The following is a 20,473-nucleotide window of genomic DNA, read 5'->3' as shown; positions in this document are numbered from 1 at the left end:
TCATTGGTTACCTCGTTATCGTACAGTTTCCGCACGGGACGTGTTACAGTAATACTTTGTGTGTTTGTTTACTTCGCTGGCGATGCGAGGGGAGGTCTTCGGCACGGTATTTCCCACCGCTTCTCGTTATCTCATCTGTAGCAGTAGTCTACTGAGGCTACTTTGTAACATTTCAGATCATGTGTAAATAAAATATAAATGCTAATTCAGTGGTATGGCATCAGCTGGACATCGTAAGATAGAAACTGTCCGTGTAAATACATTTTCATAATTCACGAGAACATTACCCAGTCCGAGTACCGGTCTCGGAAAAATGTATATAGCCGGGGTACGTCATCTTGGTTAAATCGAGAAGCCGACCGTAACATGGGTTATGCTCGGGCTCCCGACAGAAGGAAGCTATATCCTTGAACAACGGTTCGATTCAAATGTAATCGATCCACAAGTTATACCCCATTTGTAATTTCTTTCAGGAGTAACCCAGCAACATATTGATACCACTTGCGGTATAGCAAGTGATTTGTTTATGTAACGTGTGTGAAAATTTAAATATCATTGCCAAATATATCAACGTTTCGTAGGTCGGATGGCGTAATAAACTGCTCTTCTAGCCATTATTTCAAAGGAAACCATTCTCAATCTTTTTATTGTAGTTAGATGATACCCTTTTTGAAGTTAATTGTCACTTCCTAGTCCTATCATGGGGTCCTTAAATTCAAGTTTACAATCGAGCTTTCCCCATTTTAATTTTAGTTGCTCCGTTCATTCCCGTGTTCACTGATGCCTCTATATTTATATTTGTTGACTTAAATAATGAACCGACACCCCTGAGATAAATGCTAGTCTGGGACTCGGGAGGTGGACGGGTGCAATGCATTGTGTCTTACAGGTGCCGCGTGAAAGCTTGTGGGATGGAGTTCCATGCCTGTTTCACTTCGTCGGTCAATACAAGGACGGTTAATGCCGGTTGTTGATGACGCTGGAGTTTTCGTCCAGTGGTGTCCCATACGTACTCCATTGGGGACAGATCGGGGAGTCGAGCAGGCCAAGACAACATGTCGACCCTCTGTAGAGCACGTTGAGTTACAACAGGGGCGTGGGGGCGTGCATTACGCTGTTGGAAAACACCCCCGAGAATGCTGTTCATGAATGGCAGCACAACAGGTCGAATCACCAGACGGACATACACATCTGCAGTCAGGGTGCAGGGGATAACCATGAGAGGGCCCTTGCTGTCATAGGAAATTGCTCCCCTGACCAGAACTTCCGATGTAGGTCCAGTGTGTCGACGCTGCAGACAGGTGAAATGCAGGCGCTCACCTGGACTCCTCCTAACCAACACATGACCATCACTGGCACCACCGGCTTTCATCGGAAAACACAACGGATCTCCACTCCATCTTCCAATGAGTTCCCGCTTAACATTACTGAAGTCGCAGACGGGGGTGGTTTGTGTATGTGGAATGCACGCCGCAGGACGTCTGGCTCGGAGCTGTCCTTCAAGTAACAGATTTCGAACAGTTCGTTGCATCACTGTGGTGCCAACTGACGCTCGAATTGCTGTTGCAGACGCAGTCCGCTGCGCCACAGCCATACGCCGAATACGCGGTCCCCCTTCTCGGTGGTGCCACGGGAACATCCGGATCCCGTTCTTCTTGCGAGCGTACCTTCTCGTGACCACTGCTGCCAGCACGCACGCACAGTGGAGACATTCCTGCCAAGTCCTGCAATTGCGCGGAAGGAAATTCCCTATTATACGGCCTCGTTCAACCGCAGTGAGCTGTTGATACTGGCCTCTTTGTCGTTCTAAAGACATTCTTGACCCACTCACAGTCACTTAGTCCAGTCTCACAGGTAACCAGCGGTCTCGCGCAGAACAGCAAGTATTTAAAGCAAACCTGTTATGCAAAGTCATGGGACCACTACTAGTGAGTTTATACGAGAATTTTGAATCAACGTCATCGTTCAGATGTTTAAACACGCCTACCAACCTTCGTTGATGTAGCACAACCCCTTCTTTGTATTTGGATACTTTTTCCACCAGTGTATAAAAAACCACTCGTAGTATCGCACTTCTGCAAGAAGAGTTACGCAACTCATAAATGAAAGTTTACGAGAAAACAAGTGTAAAAGCTCAGCACACCATATCAAATCAAGGATAATATTTTAAAATATTTTATCAGACTATTTCTCCTGATAAAATTTTGCATCACTTAGATCATATTTTCACATAGTTTCAACGAAATAAATCACAGCTAAAAAGTGTCAGTATTCTTGATTGACGCTGTTCAGTATGCTGAAATGGTAGAAGGGCATTTATGATTTTTCGCGAGAAGGAAACTATCAACTCTTACGACAGTTTTCTAGATCGAAAGAGTGGTTATTCTTGCATCTGGTGCATTTCATAACTAAAAGAGGACTTTCTTTGTGTTGTCACTTTTCTAGCTGGGGTGCGATATGTACTGGTTTCAGAAGGTTATATTTACAATGTTAATTGAATAAGTTTATAATATCTTCTGTAGGCACTTTCAGAGATCACTTTCAATTGTAGAATAAATCAGTGCGGGTTAATTAGTGGAATGTTATAGCACGTATTTGGTAATGAGGAATGACAAATTATAACTAGTCTGTGTATAACAGCGTTTCTTCAAGAACATTGAAATTTAACGGCCATTTCGTTGTAAAATAAGAGCCAGTCGCACAAATGCTCGGACATGCATCTGTTCATTTTCGAAATAAATTAACCTGCCTAATTTTCAACACACCTTGTCAATTGAAACGAGTGTGGGTGTAGCAGAAATAGCATGATAAAAACGCTGTATATGCTTCACGAGCAAGTTAATTTTTATGATGAATTTGAAACATTAACAATGTTTAATTGAAAAATAGGAAATGAAATAGTGTCGACATTGTTTGTTTTGCTTGAGTTTCATTCTTATTTTGTACTTATTTAAATTATTTCAGTTTACTAATTTTCAGAGTATAAATGATATTGTGACTTGAACAGTTCCTTTATTCAACAGCGTTCAGATAGCGAAGATTTGCTGGTAGGAAGGAAATTTTACGAATCATGGGCGGCTCGGAGGTTTAACTGGCTGAAGTTTAATTTAAATCTGAAATGAAAATTGTTCTTATTATGCATGTTGACCTTGTCGTGCTTATAATCTCTAGTTTTTTGAACATGCTATAAATGGTATAATATGAATACGTATAATTACTATTTCATTTTCAAACTTTAGGTGAAGAGCCATTTCGCCTCTTCACTGTATGGGCCGCCCCTTCCCAGACATTGGATTGTTAACGAATCAATGCCCGAACCTGTCGAACAGACATTCTGGTTCGTACTTGTCCATTGAGAAGCTGTAATAAAATATTACTCTTCAATGGTGAATTCCGAACTTGGAGCGGACGGCGAACGTGCCATTACTTCAACGGTAATCCCACAGAACTACGCGAACAAGGCTTTTCGGCTTTTTGTAAACCTTACCAAATGTGCATCCACCTCCTTTTAACAAAGTCATACTCGTTTCAGATCACGGTTCATCATTTTAAGCACCAGGCGAGTTGGCCGTACGGTTAGGAGCGCGCAGCTGTGAGCTTGCATCCGGGAGATAGTGGGTTCGAATCCCACTGTCGGCAGCCTTGAAGATGGTTTTCCGTGGTTTACCATTTTCACACCAGGCAAAGGCTGGGGCTGTACCTTAATTAAGGTCACGGATGCTTCCTTCCCATTCCTATGCCTTTCCTATCCCATCGCCGCCATAAATCTATCTGTGTCGGTGCGACGCAAAGCAAATAGCAATATATATATATATCATTTTGTGCGTTACTTCTGTACTGTATTCGACTATACCGAATCGCTTGGCACGACCTTTTAACTACGTCATAAGTGCAGATCAGTGGAGTTTGATTTATTTATTTATTTATTTATTTATTTATTTATTTATTTATTTATTTATTTATTAGTTCCGTTTGGGCCTGCTATGGACCACGTGGTTCTTGTCTCTAGCAGCTTTCTTCTTTGACCAGTACTCCTTCATTCATGCACTGTGAATGTCCTTTCGCTCCTGAGTCCATTTCACACCTCCTCCCGGACGTAGTGTTTTCTCTGTTAGTGACTGGAGAGATTTTGTTGTTCTGACCAACGTTCTGTACCTATTCCTATCAGAAGATTTCACTGGGAGCAATGTCCAATTCTTGAAGGTCTTTTCTGACAAGTCTTGCTCACTTGGCATTAGTCGCTTTCCCTCTAGAGATGGTGTGGAAGATTCTGGAGGTGAGCCTCTGATTGTCCATTCTCATGACGACCATAGAAGTTCAATATCCTCTTCCTCATAGATGTTGTAATGCTCTCCAATTGTTGGTACAGTTCGTTGTTGTGCCTGATTCTGCACTTGCCTTCTTCTTTAATAGGGCCTGTTGTATGTCCGGCGCTCCCTTCTCGCTCCGCCAGCCAGCTACACGCGCGCCAAGTGTCATTCTTCTAGCCTCGACGCGCAGCCCTCAGTGCGCGTGCCTGAACAGTCGTGTGTGTACTATAAAGAGGAACTCCCAGCCTGTCCAGATGCCCACTTGCCCCGGTGTCCAGCTCCAGAATACACCCTACGTCGAGCACGGAGGCTACTCCTCTTGAAAATGTGCTTCGACCAGGTGGACTGAATTTCTGGCAGTACGAGGTCTCACCTCTGGTCACCGCTCCTCTTCCGCTGCCCATATCCAGTCATACTATTACATACCGTTATATTTCCCTAATTAATGCAAGCTCCCTTGGTTTCGCCAAGTAAGAATTCTTCCAACATTGAACTTGCTTTTATGAACTCAGCAAGGAAGGACTTTCCAAAACATTTATGTCAGTACTTCTGATAGTTTTCGACTATCGACTTTTCATATCAAGGACTATCTTTTCGAGATAGAAGTGGATGTAAAATACTGTAAACTTGTATATAGTGTACAAAAGATAGACTCTTTCTCAAGATTCCTAATTCATTTGCTTCAAGTTAAATTTCATTTTATTTGTGTAAATAGTGTATTTTGCATTTGAAGCGAATAATAAAGTTGTGTTTTGTAAATCTCAACCTTGGTTACAACACAACTCTATGGCGACGAGGTAAAACAAAAGGAACGCAACAAACACTCCAATTCATCGGCCCTAGTCACCAACTCTGTGGCGACAGGATAATAACTTGCAATTCATCCACTCCTTCACAACGAGGTACAGCAAACTCAGTGCCCTCATACACTTAGACATTGGCGACGAAGTCAATCAGTGCCCAGTGTGTCGCCCACTCAACAGACATTCCACAGCTCTCTGACGTGCGCTCCACCTGTGTGGCACGCTCCAGCGTGTTTGCTTGCTCTCTCTCTCACTCCCAGCATATATCGGTCAAGGTCGCGCCTACAACCAGTTCTGACACACAGCTCTCCTTGCTCTTTCTTGCACGCATCTCGCAATGGCTACAGCTAAGCAACTCGCTACGGTATTCCAAGCCTTACAGCAGCAACAACAACAGTTTATGCACCAACAACAGGCAGCATTAATTCAGGCTATTCAAGCTATTTCTGTCTCTACCCAGCCATCAGCTATTCCTCCGTTCTCTGCTTTTGATCCGGCTAAGGAAGAATGGTCAGTTTATTTAGCACGCTTACAACAGCATTTCATCTGCCATTCTGTCACAGATGATCAACGCCGCCGAGCACTATTTCTTAGTTCAGTTGGCAATGCTACGTGTGAATTACTACGTAAATTAGGTCCAGAAGACAACCTTTCTGAGGTACCATTCGCACAGCTCCTGGCCCGTCTCACTGAACATTATGGGCATGGATCTATTTAACTTATTTGGTTTCCAGATACATGACAACATTAACGTTGTATCTACATTGCATCCTACTTCTGACGTTACCGATCTCCTAAAGCAGTTTCCTGAAATCTTCGACTCTCAGCTCGGAACAGCAAAAGACTATACAGCTCACATACAGCTGAAATCCGGAGTTAAGCCTCGCTTCCTCAAAGCACGTCCAGTACCCCTAGCACTTCAAGACCTGGTCACGAAAGAATTAGACAGATGGATACAAACTGGAATTGTGGTACCAGTTACTTCTAGTCAATGGGCTACTCCACTAGTGGTAATCAAGAAACCTGATGGTAATGTTCGACTTTGTGGCGATTTTAGATCTACAGTCAACGCACAACTCGACACAGATATCTTTCCTATTCCACGTCCAGAAGACTTATTCCGTCGTCTCGCTGGTGGACAATTCTTCTCTCGAGTTGATCTTAAAGAAGCATATCTCCAGCTACTTTTAGACGAAGACTCTAAGAAATTTCTCACACTCAACACTCCTCTCGGACTGCTCCAGCTCCAGCGGCTCCCATTCGGTGTTTCATCCTCAGCGGCTATTTTTCAGCGCTATTTAGCTCAACTCACTGCCTCCATTCCCGGTTGTGCTAACTACCTGGATGATATTATTGTTACGGGAAAAGATCATCAGGAACATCTAAACAATCTACGCCTCCTTCTACAGAAATTGAAAGACAATGGCCTACGAGCGAATCTCGCTAAATGTACATTCTTTCAGCCTCAAGTTCACTACCTAGGACATATCCTTGATAAGACTGGAATTCGCCCTAGTGCACAGAATGTCTCAGCTATCGTCAACATGCCAGCACCTCAGAACCTCAAGCAGCTCCAGTCCTTCATAGGCAAAGCGAACTACTATAATAAGTTCATTCCCCGCTTCGCTACAGTGGCAGCTCCATTAAACGCTCTACGTAAAAAAGGTGTTAAATTTCAATGGACTCCGCAATGCCAACAGTCATGGAAAACCATCAACAACGCCTTAATTCAAGCTATACAACTCACTCATTTTCAGCCCGACAAGCTCCTCACGCTAGCTGCTGACGCTTCAGACTACGGTGTCGGTGCCGTTCTCTCCCAGAAGGATCGTCATGGACGGGAACGCCCCATCGCTTTCGCTTCGAAAACACTTAATGACCATCAACGTCGATACTCACAGATAGAGAAAGAAGCTTTAGCCATCATCTTTGGTATTCGCCGTTTCAATGAATATCTCTATGGCAACCATTTCCTGATCATTACTGATCATAAGCCTCTCGTACACTTATTCCATCCTGGTAATAAGATCCCTGAGAATTCCCTCAGAAAGCTTCAAAGATGGTCCATGTTCCTTTCTGATTATTCCTATCAGATTGTCTATCGAGCCACATCCCAGCATTGTAATGCTGATGCCCTCTCACGCTTACCAGTTGGTCCTGATACTGCCTTCGATTCTCAAGAATCTGAATGTCTTCAGTTGGACATAGAACTTGAAGATACTGTCTCCAGTTTTCCTATTGATGCTACCTGCTTAGCTAAAGCTACGGATAAGGACAGTACACTTGCTACTGTGCGTACTTACATCCGCAACGGTTGGCCTCTTCAGAGCAATCTTCCCGCCCACCTTGCACCTTATCATCGTATGCAGCATCGTCTCACGACTCGTGCTGGAGTCGTACTCCTAGAAGCTGGCACCATCTTCCGAGTGGTTATCCCACTTAGCCTACAGAAACAAGTTCTCGAATTATTACACCAAAGCCATTGGGGTATATCCCGAACGAAGCAACTAGCACGTCAACACTGCTACTGGCCCGGTATTGATGCCGCCATCGAAAAGCTCATCCGTCATTGTGAACAATGTCAACTGAATCAGAACGCCCCGTCTTCTGATCTAGCTTCATGGCCTCCTGCTACTACTCCATGGGAACGAGTTCACATCGATTTCGCAGGTCCTTTCCTCAATTCCATGTGGTTAATAGTCATCGACTCACTATCGCACTTTCCATATGTAGTGGATATGCATTCGACTCCTACGACCGAAGCTACCATTCGTGCTCTACAGAAGATATTTACTACAGAAGGCTTACCTCAAGTACTCATTTCGGACAACGGACCTCAATTTACAGCTACTGCTTTTAAGAAATTTTGTACATATAATGGCATTCGTCATATCCTAGCACCGCCTTTTCACCCTCAATCTAATGGTGAAGCTGAACGCTTTGTACAAACATTTAAGAGAAGTATGAAAAAAGCTGTCTCTTCAGGCTTAACTAAAGACCAAGCATTGCTCCAACTCTTAAGCAACTACAGAACTCTGCCCGGCGCTGATAATCACTCCTGCACAGAAGCTCCATGGACGACCTCACAGAACTTTGCTTTCTCTGTTGCAGCCTCTTCCGGCCCAGTCTCAGACCTCACCAACGAAGTTCTCAGTCAACGACAAGGTCTACACCCGGACATTCAGGTCAAACCCACTCTGGATACCTGGAGTCATCTGCAGATCTTTGGGTCATCGTCTCTACGAAATACAGACTACGGAGAAACGTATCTGCCGCCATCAAGACCAGATACGTCTGCGCTACCGCCCATGTCCAGCTATTGATTCTATTGCTCAGCCAGATAAATCTATTGCTGAACGAGCTTTAGACCATTTAATAACCATGGGTTCCTTTCAGGACGAGACAGCGCCACTCCGCCCGGTCCCAGCTCCGGACAATCCAACAGAGACATCAGCAGCTCCGGCCCAGCATCGCAGCCGCCGCCAGCGCCGCCGCCGTTTCACGCCGTACCGGCGTATTTAGGAGGGGAGGGTGTTGTATGTCCGGCGCTCCCTTCTCGCTCCGCCAGCCAGCTACACGCGCGCCAAGTGTCATTCTTCTAGCCTCGACGCGCAGCCCTCAGTGCGCGTGCCTGAACAGTCGTGTGTGTACTATAAAGAGGAACTCCCAGCCTGTCCAGATGCCCACTTGCCCCGGTGTCCAGCTCCAGAATACACCCTACGTCGAGCACGGAGGCTACTCTTCTTGAAAATGTGCTTCGACCAGGTGGACTGAATTTCTGGCAGTACGAGGTCTCACCTCTGGTCACCGCTCCTCTTCCGCTGCCCATATCCAGTCATACTATTACATACCGTTATATTTCCCTAATTAATGCAAGCTCCCTTGGTTTCGCCAAGTAAGAATTCTTCCAACATTGAACTTGCTTTTATGAACTCAGCAAGGAAGGACTTTCCAAAACATTTATGTCAGTACTTCTGATAGTTTTCGACTATCGACTTTTCATATCAAGGACTATCTTTTCGAGATAGAAGTGGATGTAAAATACTGTAAACTTGTATATAGTGTACAAAAGATAGACTCTTTCTCAAGATTCCTAATTCATTTGCTTCAAGTTAAATTTCATTTTATTTGTGTAAATAGTGTATTTTGCATTTGAAGCGAATAATAAAGTTGTGTTTTGTAAATCTCAACCTTGGTTACAACAGGGCCCATGATTTTTCTCACGATCTTTCTTTCCTTCAGCTCCAGTTTTCTAAGTTGCCCTTTTATTACCATGTTTAGGCATTCTGAAGCGTATAGTACTGACGGTCTCACTACAGTAGTGTAATGCCTTATTTTGAGGTTAAGGGAGAGGGATTTGGATTTGTACATACTGTTATATAGGCGGTAGGCGCTTTACAATTTGATGCATTTGCTATTCATGGCCTGATGGGGTTATCCATTCCCCTAGGTATTTGAAGGAGTTACTCCTTTGTACTGTTTTGTCCTCCAGTGGGATTGATTTGGGTGTATCTCGGATGTTGGTGATAAACTGTGTTTTGTTGATGGCGATCTTCAACCCTACTTTAGCTGCTGTGTGGTCGAGAGAGGATGTTGATGAATAGCTTCCTCCACACCGGATGCCAGGAGTGTAAGGTGTCTGCGAAGGATAAACAGTTGAGTGTTAACTTGTTTTCCTTGTAGCCTATGCTCAATCCAGAGTCATCCTTTAGCATTTTCGTACACTCACGAATTACTTTTCCGATTAGGCAGTTAAAGAGGATTGGAGATAGGCCATCCCCTTGTCTAACACTGTTTTGATCTCAAAGCGCTGGGACAGTTCTCCCTCTGAATTTGATTCTGGCTGTAGTGTTGCTAAGAGTTGCTTTCACTAGATTCAAGGTTTTTTTTTATCTAGTACTAGTTCAGCAAGTGCCTGGAAGAGTGACTCTCTATCTACTGAATCGTAGGCCCTCTGAAAGTCAACAAATGTTGCCACGTAGGGTGAGGCGCTTAGGTTTTTTTAAGTGATGGTTTTGAGGTTCAGGCTTTGTTCGGCGCATGACTTGCGAAACCCAGCCTGGTACTCTCCTATGCAGAAGTCTAGTTGCGCCTATTTACATATTTATTTATTTATTTATTTATTTATTTATTTATTTATTTATTTATTTATTTATTTATTTATTTATTTATTTATTTATTTATTTATTTATTTATTTATTTATTTATTTATTTATTCAGTTACTTATTTTACTTACGACACATTGATACTATGCATATTTAACTACTGAACACGTACATAATTTTACAACAATCTTGCTGTTATGAATCTTCCTGTCGCTAGAGATCATTGTGCTCTGCAACGGACAGTACTAGAGGCAGGCAAAATACAATTACCATGATCTCTTAGCGTTAGAAGAGAAAATGAACGTAGAGAAATATAAAGTGGCAGGAGACTCACTCAGTGTAATAAGGCCTATAAATGTTTAAGCAATTTTGATTTCTTAAATGGCCGACGAACTCATAGTTTGGCACCTTAATAGAACAATCATCTTGGTCATCATTGATTCCATTTATGTGCTGAGTAATCAACATACTGCATGTAACCACAACATTTGTTGCTGCTTAAGTGAACAGACGAACGAGTTTCGAAACAGCGTGAGTGTTCTTGAAATATTTCTCAGGGCCCCCTGAAATTGTTTCTCTTAACAAAATAAGGCAGATGGGTCCTTACAGCTTTTTGTTGAATATCTCCCTATTCCGAGGAGAGGTGATAGTGGTGATGATTATCGATTTCAGGAGAACTAAAGTTAGGCAAACCATCGCTTTTTAAAATTCGTAACGAACGAACGAACGAACGAACGAACGAACGAACGAACGAACGCCCATATAGGGCCTTGGTCTTGAAAGGCGATTGCTGTCCAGTCATGCGGCCTGCGGATACTGGAGTGAAATATAGCCCATGTTATCAAATATTAATCCGAGAAAATTTCCTACGTTTCGAGGAACCAGAGCACCAGAAAAATAGAGGGAGGGTCTATGAGGGTATAAAAACGAGAGAATCCTTAGGTCCCATAATCTAATAACGTAGGGGTCAGAAGAAAACAAGAGTTGACTAAGGGAGGTAAGGTAGGTACAAGTAAGTGGAAATGTTACCAGACTGAGCTAGATGACCGTTGATTGCAACCGATGTTCCTCAAGTGTGAGTCCCTGAGGTTACCACTTTAATTCTCCTCTAACGACAGCGTGTATTCTATGCGTCCTCCTCAGGGGAGTACTCAGAGAAAGAGAAAATGTCATCTAATATATTCCCTTCCAACATCATTCAAAGAGCTCGACAGGCGTTTCACAAAGGAATATGAACAACATTTGCTATAAACATTTCGGATACAACTCTTGATGTTGACACTGTAGCTTAAATGGTAAGACTGAAAATAACTGGGAAATTGTGGTAATATCTGCAGCATATTATAACAGTGCGAAGTGTTCAGTCACTCCTTGCATGGCAGCTGTCCTGTGAGGACGAGTTACGGTAGTAATGTGACAACCGGAATACTGGTCAGGAGTACACCGTAATTGAAAATGTAGTAAGGTGTAACACACCGCTCTACCAAACACTGCAGAAATACGCAATAGCGATAACAACAACAAAAATAACACTGGAGGCATAATAACCGAGTGGTGTTGTTGCTGGCTTCTCATCAAGGCGGCCATGTTTCGAAGTACGGCAAAAAATATGGAATTATTGAAATGAAATATTACGACCCTTGGGATCGGATTCTAAGTAAAACTGGAGGTCCATGGATATGATGATATAAATAGTCACATAAAGATAGGATCTTCCTTCTCCTAAACTGCGGGATAATAGGGTAAAATCTTTCTTATCTCTCAAACAAATGTAATATGATACTTTCGGTATTGTGGAACAGGTCAATTCACAAAATGGAAAAAAGTCAATTATTGCAAAAATTAATCCTTATAATTGGTAGTAAAGTGATAAATTGTCAGGTGACATAGTCACTGGCTTGTCACCAAGGTGGGGATGGTTCGAGTCCCGGGAAATTCACATGAGATTTTGGAATGAAGAGTCACGTCGTTGTGGTTTGGATTCCACGTGTAACTGAAAATGCATTGTCTACGATCATGATATCAACAGTCAAATAAAATTGCAAACTTGCTTGCTGTTTTAGTATTAGCTGTAAACTGTATTTTGTTGTTATTGTTGGCTCGTTTCTTAAGGATTGTAATAGGCAGCAGATATGACTCATGACTGTTCTAACGAACCTTGTCACCGGCACACTGGGTAATGAGAACACGCACAACCTAGGGATAGTGTTGGTTGCTATACAGAAAATCGCTTTCATTGCACGAGTACATTTACGCTAATCGTCCCCGTCATTTCTACTCAGTCACTTTCATTGCCGCTATGTTGGTCAGGGCTGATCTCTCTGGTTCGTAGAGAGAGAAGTCGGCAGTCCAAACAGGGACGACTGTAAGAGGATTGTGCTGGTCACATCTGAAGCGAAGCATTTGTTTCCAGTTCAGTAAATAAGCCAGTAGAGGACTGTGTGCCCGAAAATCACATCACAGGCTATTGATGTTCAACAATTTGTCTGGTACTAACAATGACTGCAACGCCTGAAGGATGGTAAAGAAATATGGTAAATTGAAGTAAAAGTTAACCCGTGTTCTCTTGTCATACACTCCCCCAATGGAGGTGACCTACATGTACCATGTGAACCACATACCAGCCCTACTGCCAGTCTTAGATCACTGGCAGTACCGGGAATCTCACCCAGGCCACCGAGGATGGCAGCTAATAGTGTTAACCGTTACTCTACGGAGGCGGACAAGAATTCATGTTAGATACAGGAACTGCCTAGCTGAGACTTGGTTCACCTGGCAGGACGTGAGTTGAATTCCCCGTGAGGAAAATCGAAAATTTTAGAAACGAAATGTCCACTCCTGGATATGCACATGGCACTGAGGTTCACTCAGCCTACACCAAAATTGACTACCAGATTAATTCCAGAAATTGAAATCTCATTTTTTAAATTTTTCGACTGTCTAACAACGAACTGAACCAATAGAGCTATCCACTCTATCCCACTTATTGTCGTGGTTGCAAATAATGGAAAACTTTACCATCTACTCTATCAAGAATATGACTTTACTTTGCAAGTTAGATGCACACTACCATACGGCGTGAAATAGGGAAAATAGTAGTGTCGTAAAGGTCGACAATCGCCGGGCTGAGTGGCTCAGGCGGTTGAGGCACTGGCCTTCTGACGCTAACTTGGCAGGTTCGATCCTAGCTCAGTCCGGGGGTATTTGAAGGTGCTTGAATACGTCAGCCTCGTGGCGGTAAATTTACTGGCATGTAAAAGAACTCCTGCGGGACTAAAGGAAGGCCACCTTGGCGTTCCTGAAAGGGTAGTTAGTGGGATGTAAAGCCAGTAACATTATTAAGGTCGACAACCGTGCGAGTTGGTCGTGTAGATGTGAGCTCATATTTGATATTTTGGAGGCGGTGGCTTCGAATCCCTACTGTCGGTGGCTCTGAAGATGATTTTCAGTCGTCTATCAGTTAATTTCCAGAGGTGTACCTTTGTTAAGGATGCGGCCGCTTCCTTCGCGATCCTGATCATTTCCCACCCCATTGGCACCGAAGACTTGCACGAGTTAGCACAACGTTAAAACACACGGCAAAATCCAGAGTCATCTCTGTACAGCCTGTGAAACCCATTGGAGGAGTGAAAGGTAAGGTTTTCCACTTTCCATAACCTCAGTGCTAAGTGGCATAGAGCTGTTAGCTCCATGCCCGCCCACTTTTGGCTCCCGGAATTAACCTGATACACACTTTTGGTATGGGCTGAGTGAACCTCAGGATCATATGCCATTCCAGAACTGAATATCTCATTTCTTAAATTTTTCGACTGATTAACAAGGAATTAAACCTTGTATATCCGGTGAACATGGCACGCCTTTACCGCCACACCTAGGTAATACAGCGGAAGGAGACAAATAGTGAGAATTGAAACGTACAAAAATGAAATGTGCATGCCGAAATATATAAGTAATAATCATTCCATACTATCATTTAGGTGCGGTGTATAAATGACAATGACATATGTGCTATATAAATATTTATAGCGGTACACCTACACTTTCCGTATAATAAGTAATAAAGTAAATGACAAGCTTGTAGTTTTACATGACTGTTGATATTGCGTTAGCGACGGGACCTCCAGATTTTTGTGGTATTCGAACCAAAGGTACGTTATTTTCCATTTTTCTGAAACCCAGTTTTACACTATGTGAGCTTGTGAGCTGTTTTAAACATTGAACCTAACCTAAATTGTCCGTTCTCGATTATCATTGTGAAGGCTGTCCGACTCTTTGACTGAATGGTCAGCGTAGTGGCCTTCGGTTCAGAGGGTCCCGGGTTCGATTCCCGGCCGGGTCGGGGATTTTAACCTTAATTGGTTAATTCCAATGGCCCGGGGGCTGGGTGTTTGTGCTGCCACCAACATCCCTGTAACTCACACACCACACATAACACTATCCTCCACCACAATAACACGCAGTTACCTACAAATGGCAGATGCCGCCCACCCTCATCGGAGGGTCTGCATTACAAGGGCTGCACTCGGCTAGAAATAGCCACACGAAATTATTATTATTATTGTGAAGGCTGATCAGTTCCTTACAATCCCAGTTCGCCTGAATACGTCGGTTTTTTATTTCCACACGAGTTATGGATTGAGTTTGATTATGCTGTACGTTTCATATTATAGCTGCTGGTGATTAAAATAATAATTATGGAGAGAAAATCTTCAATTCCAACGGCGAAGCTAAGCTTTAATAAAATTCCAATGTTTCAAAAATGCACAACACTCGAAGCAAGACATAAAGAGAACATGATGCAAATTAAATTGCAATTAGCCATCGCAAGTAGTGCTTGAATACTGGAACAGAAAATACTAAAATAATCAATCTGTCGTTAGTTTTTTGGTAGAGCTTGACTAGGAATGTCGCTTGTCCCTTTATTAACATCAGTACATCAAACACAGACGAGAGCGGGAATGTTTAATATCAAGTAGAGGATGACAAATAGAAAAATGCCTTGTGTTTGGTACTGCCAGGGCAAGCTGTGTAATAACACTAGTAGTATGCATTCAACCCTAATCGAGTGAACCTTAGCTTGTAATCTCCAGTACTCAAGAAAGGAAGAAATGATAGTGTTCATTCAGAGTCAATATCATTTTTTTGCTATTGTCTTTACATCGCACCGACACGGATAAATCTTATGACGACGATGGGACAGGAAAGGGCTAGGAGTGGGATGGAAGCGACCGTGGCCTTAATTAAGGTACAGCCCCGGCATTTGCCAGGTGTGAAAATGGGAAACCACGGAACACCATCTTCAGAGCTACCGACAGTGGGGTTAGAACCCACTATCTCCCAAATACTGGATACTGGCCGCACTGCAGCTATCGAGCTCGGTAGAGTCAATGTCCATACTTCGTGGAGACTGACTTTGTTGTTCGAAATTAAAGGCGGGAGGGATTGAATCTTTTTTGTCATTTATAATAACAGCTACTTAAGAGACGTGCCGGCCACTTATAATTTAACCAACTCCACGTTAATTTTCTTGACTGTAGTAGGGTGATTTGTGCATCCCTCTAAAGAGGAAGGTGATGGATATTTCATTCTCTCGATCGTCAAAGAATCAAAAAGTAGAGGATTCACTGAAATCGAATTATGCAAATATAAATACCTCATGAATAACTTCATGCCAAAGCGTTTCTGAAATTGTTCTATGCCGTTAATGTGATTAGTGCAGCTCGGATTCCAAATTTGGCTCGCATTTTTGAGTTTTTCCCGTGCAATAACTTTGTACAAATAAATACAAGCATTTTCGTGAAAGACTTAACATTCCTAATTAGAAATCCTAGGTTTCGGCAAATTTTGCTAATGATCTTTATGGGTTTGATAAAGGTTTGTTCATGGTCGAACATTAATGCAAGGTCTCTTTCTTCTCGTTTGTTGAAATTAAGCTTTTATTCTAAAGTCTATTGCATTACTTTGCCTAAATCAAGTTGGAGGTTTCATGTTAATTTCAGCAACGTCGGAGCAACTTTCATATTGAATACTGTTCAACATGTTCAAAATGAATCCCCTAATGTAATCCAATATTTGCTACACGAATGGATATAACAGAAATGCCTTTCAAAATAGTATATACGTAGAAAAACGAATTTATACTAGAAAAAAATAATTGTGAATAACCATTAACACTTAAATATGCCTTTGCTAGCGAGATGTAATGTTTACAGTGCACTATGTCTTCTGGTACGGGCTAGAATAAATTTGTTACTTTCATTGACTTGTCTTAGTCTCATTGTTGGCTTTGACAAAATGAAGGTGACCGAGGTATGAGTGATGCTAGTAATACCATTCCTTATGCAGCCAGTCCCTGTTATGAATGGTGCGAAAATATCGCTCATTGGGTGCATGTTGGTGCATACTTTTCAGTGGGCTTGGCAGACTGATATGTAATAGCAACTTCTGGCTCAGTGAGGAAAGCAACGGGAAACTACCTCACTCCTCATTTCCCTAATATGCCTCTTCAGTGACGCCTAGGCTATCTATGACAGCTGTTGGCGTAACTGTGGAGGATCAAACCAGCCTTCGGGATGAATATCCAACATACAATAATAAAAATAATAATATAGATGATGACGAAGATTTCTCAACACTCTTCCACACTATAACGGGGTCGTGGCTGCAAACTGAATCACACATATGTAATTGGTCCAGCTTTATGACAGTATGCCCTTTCTGACGCCAATATACGGAAGGATGCATTCACCTAACAGAAGACATGTTTTTGTGATACTTGGTAGTGCGCTCTGTGGCGAGTGTGTACGGACCATACCAAACCCCAGAGCATTCGACAGCCCCGAAGGGCCATGGCCTACCAAGCGACCGCTGCTCAGCCCAAAGGCCTGAAGATTACGAGGTGTTGTGTGGTCGGGACGACGAATCCCTTCGGCCGTTATTCTTGCCTTTGAAGTCCGGAATCGTCATCTCGTTATCAGACAGCTCCTCAATTGTAACCACGTAGGCTGAATGGACCTCGAATTATCCTTCACAGCAAGGTAAAATTCCCTGACTTGGCCGGGAATCGAACCCAGGACCTCCGGGAATGAGGCAGGCACGCTAGCCGTACACCGCGTGTCTGACTTAGTATGTTCATAGGTGTGTCTTATATCATTTGACTGAGCGGGATTCATTTCATATCGTTGGGTCGAAAAAGCCTGGGCCGTAGGTTTTGAGCCACCCAGGCCAGCTTCTTCTTAATCTTCTTCCTCTCCTTTTTCTTATTATTTTCATGTACATTTTCACAATTATACCTACCCAGAGAACATCCTTTCTAAGTTGAATACGTATATAGAAGAAGGGGATTCAATCTCATTACTCCTCCCTGAATAACAGCTTCCTCAAATATTAAATATTCCTCACAATCCAGTCGGTATACAGGCTGAAACAATTTAGAACACATCGGTTAGAGAGAGAGCTTCCAGTCATAAAATTAGTGGAATATTCTTCAGTTCTCTTTATCTGTGTTACAGCAGTGCAGGAATTTTCCTCCTGGCAGTAGTAGGAGTTGGCAGCGAGGCGTTTTGGAGGAACATATTTGCACAGTGAAAGGTGAAATCCAAGACTTGCTTTTGGTATGTAAAATAGAAACAGAGAAGACATAACATAATGGAGATGGGAAGCTTAAGCTTTAGCTTTGATAAAAACAACATTTCTTGAGCTTGCAGCAAAATATGAAAGGAAAGTACTGAATGGAAATATAGACACTTTAATAATGCAGTACACTTAGATGGTAACACAAGACTTCTCAAGTCTCATCGCTCGTTGTATTGAAATAAACACAAGGGACTTGTCCTTCTCAGACATTTTATGCTTCAGGTAGGTTTTGATACATGTTGATGACTTTCGGAATGCTTTGTCATCAATCAGCTTCATACGCGAGTGTGTGTCTGTAGAAAATGCCTGTAAACCTGTGTCATTTTGGTGTTTTTGGAACCAGATTAACTATCACTTTTACGGTCTTGGATTAAGATAAATGGTCCTAACAACCTGAAACAATAAACTGCTCTGGTATTTGCATGGAGTGAGCGAGGAGAAAGACCACATCCAAGAGGCCTGTAGGTGCAGCCATCACGAATATTCCATTATCCAAAGGCCTAACTATGCTCTTTTGCAGTCTTATCACGGATCATGTTTTAGGCAACTTCACATTTCATGTAAAGTAGCGAGAATGATTGTAGAGGGACGTGATTAGTGTAATGCAGGGCTGTCCAACTTTTTCCTGCGACTGGAGTGCACGTGACTCTTGTTTACGGAGGAGCGGACGCCGTTTAATAATAATAATAATAATAATAATAATAATAATAATAATAATAATAATATGTAGGCTAATTCTGACTGAATATTTTTAAACATATCGTACTTACGTATTTAGTGTGAAATCTGGCATCTCATGTATGTTTGCTGGAAGTTAAGAAACAGTATTGCTCCACACATTCACTTTTTAAAACTAGGTTTGTAAACATTTAATCATGATTATAATCACGGTACAAAATAACAACCGGGCGAGTTGGCCGTGCGGTTAGGAGCGCGCAGCCGTGAGCTCGCATCCGGGGGATAGAGGGTTCGAACCCCATTGTCGGCAGCCCTGAAAATGGTTTTCCGTGGTTTCCCATTTTCACACCACGCAAAAGCTGGGGCTGTACCTTAATTAAGGCCACGGCCGCTTCCTTCCCATCCCTAGGCCTTTCCTATCCCATCGTCGCCATAAGACCTATCTGTGTCGGTGCGACGTAAAGCAACTAGCAAAAAAAAATAACAATGCTAATTAATATACTTTTGGCAATGAATATAAGTAAAAGTTGATGTCGTTAATATTAAATTCATTCCTAAATATACTGTAAATAAAGTTTACATCTAAGCGAAAGAGAAGAGCAAGTAAAATGAACTTGCAGATAACTAACACGCTGCTTCTTGTCACGATAAATCCAAATCCAAGTGTGGATCCCGCGAAACTGTTTCACGGCCGTGAACATCAGATGCTTTGTAAGAATGTTGAGAAGGAAGGATTTATGAAACATTCACAATGCGATCGTTTCCTGAAAGTTGCTCTAACTGGGAAATACCTAGTGTGAACACATTTACTTCATCCCCCAGCCTTTCTCTACAAGCACTCCACAAAAAGCAGGGATTATAATGTCCAGAGTTGTCACAATACATGGTGTACTTCAAAAGACACAGCATCCAAGGGAATATTCTGAAATGTTACACGGTGTGGTATTTGGAATGAGTACAGCTAAAACTAAAAATGGAAAGAAGTGAATCAGACTTGTGGGAATGCCAGGGAAAAATGAATCCATTACTTGTATGTTAAAAGATATTCCTAAACATTCAGCTACGGTTAATGTTGATACAACTAAATCTGCGTTTGGACGACGCCAAAAAAATTTACCATGGCCGCCTTGGCTCCTGCGAGCGCCACGCTGGACAAGCCTGCTCTATTGGCTTAGCTGCTGGCTTTAAGCCCGTGCGGCGGAGGTTCTATTCTTGGTCGATCCCAAGCTGGAATTTTCATCTCGAAGAACCGCGTGGTATCAGGAAGGGAATCAAGCCTTTCAATTCCGTCCAAAGTCCATAATGAGCCAGATGGCTCTAACGACCCAAAAAATATCTGGGATGGACTGAAGAAAATTTAGTGAGAATCATTGCTGGTGCATGGTAAATGGAAAAACTATACAAGGTCTCACGGAAGGAGGGATCAGAATTCGGTACAGGTGTCTGCCAGGAATTGGTAGGAGTCACTGCAGGTAGAACAACAGAGGGAAGACCAGGAACAGGGAACTGTTGCTGAGAAGTGTGGATGTAGGGGGAAGGGAAAAGGTAGGAAAGGGAAATGTGGAGTAGAGGGTAGGAAAAGAGAAGTGGAACAAGGTCATGGGAGGGAGAAAAGGGAGGAGGAAGTAGAGTTAGAGGAGGTGACTAATTCCAAAGAAGTATTAGAATATATCTATGATAACAACGACATTTACAATAAGATACAAAAGTTGAAAACTTGAAAAGCGGCTGGAATTGGTAAGATTTCGGAGGATATACTAAAGATAATGGATTGGGATATAGTACCATATCTGAAGTATTTATTTGATCATTGTTTGCATGAGGGAGCTACATCAAATTAATGGACAGTTGCAATAGTAGCCCCTGTGTATAAAACAAAGTTTGATAGACATAAATCTGAAAATTACAGGCCAGTCAGTTGGACATGCATTACATGTAAGA

The sequence above is a fragment of the Anabrus simplex genome, chromosome 2 (genome assembly GCF_040414725.1).
Source record: "Anabrus simplex isolate iqAnaSimp1 chromosome 2, ASM4041472v1, whole genome shotgun sequence".
Classification (NCBI taxonomy): Eukaryota; Metazoa; Arthropoda; class Insecta; order Orthoptera; family Tettigoniidae; genus Anabrus; species Anabrus simplex.
The sequence above is the reverse complement of the archived record's forward strand: the minus strand, read 5'-3'. Positions refer to the sequence as shown.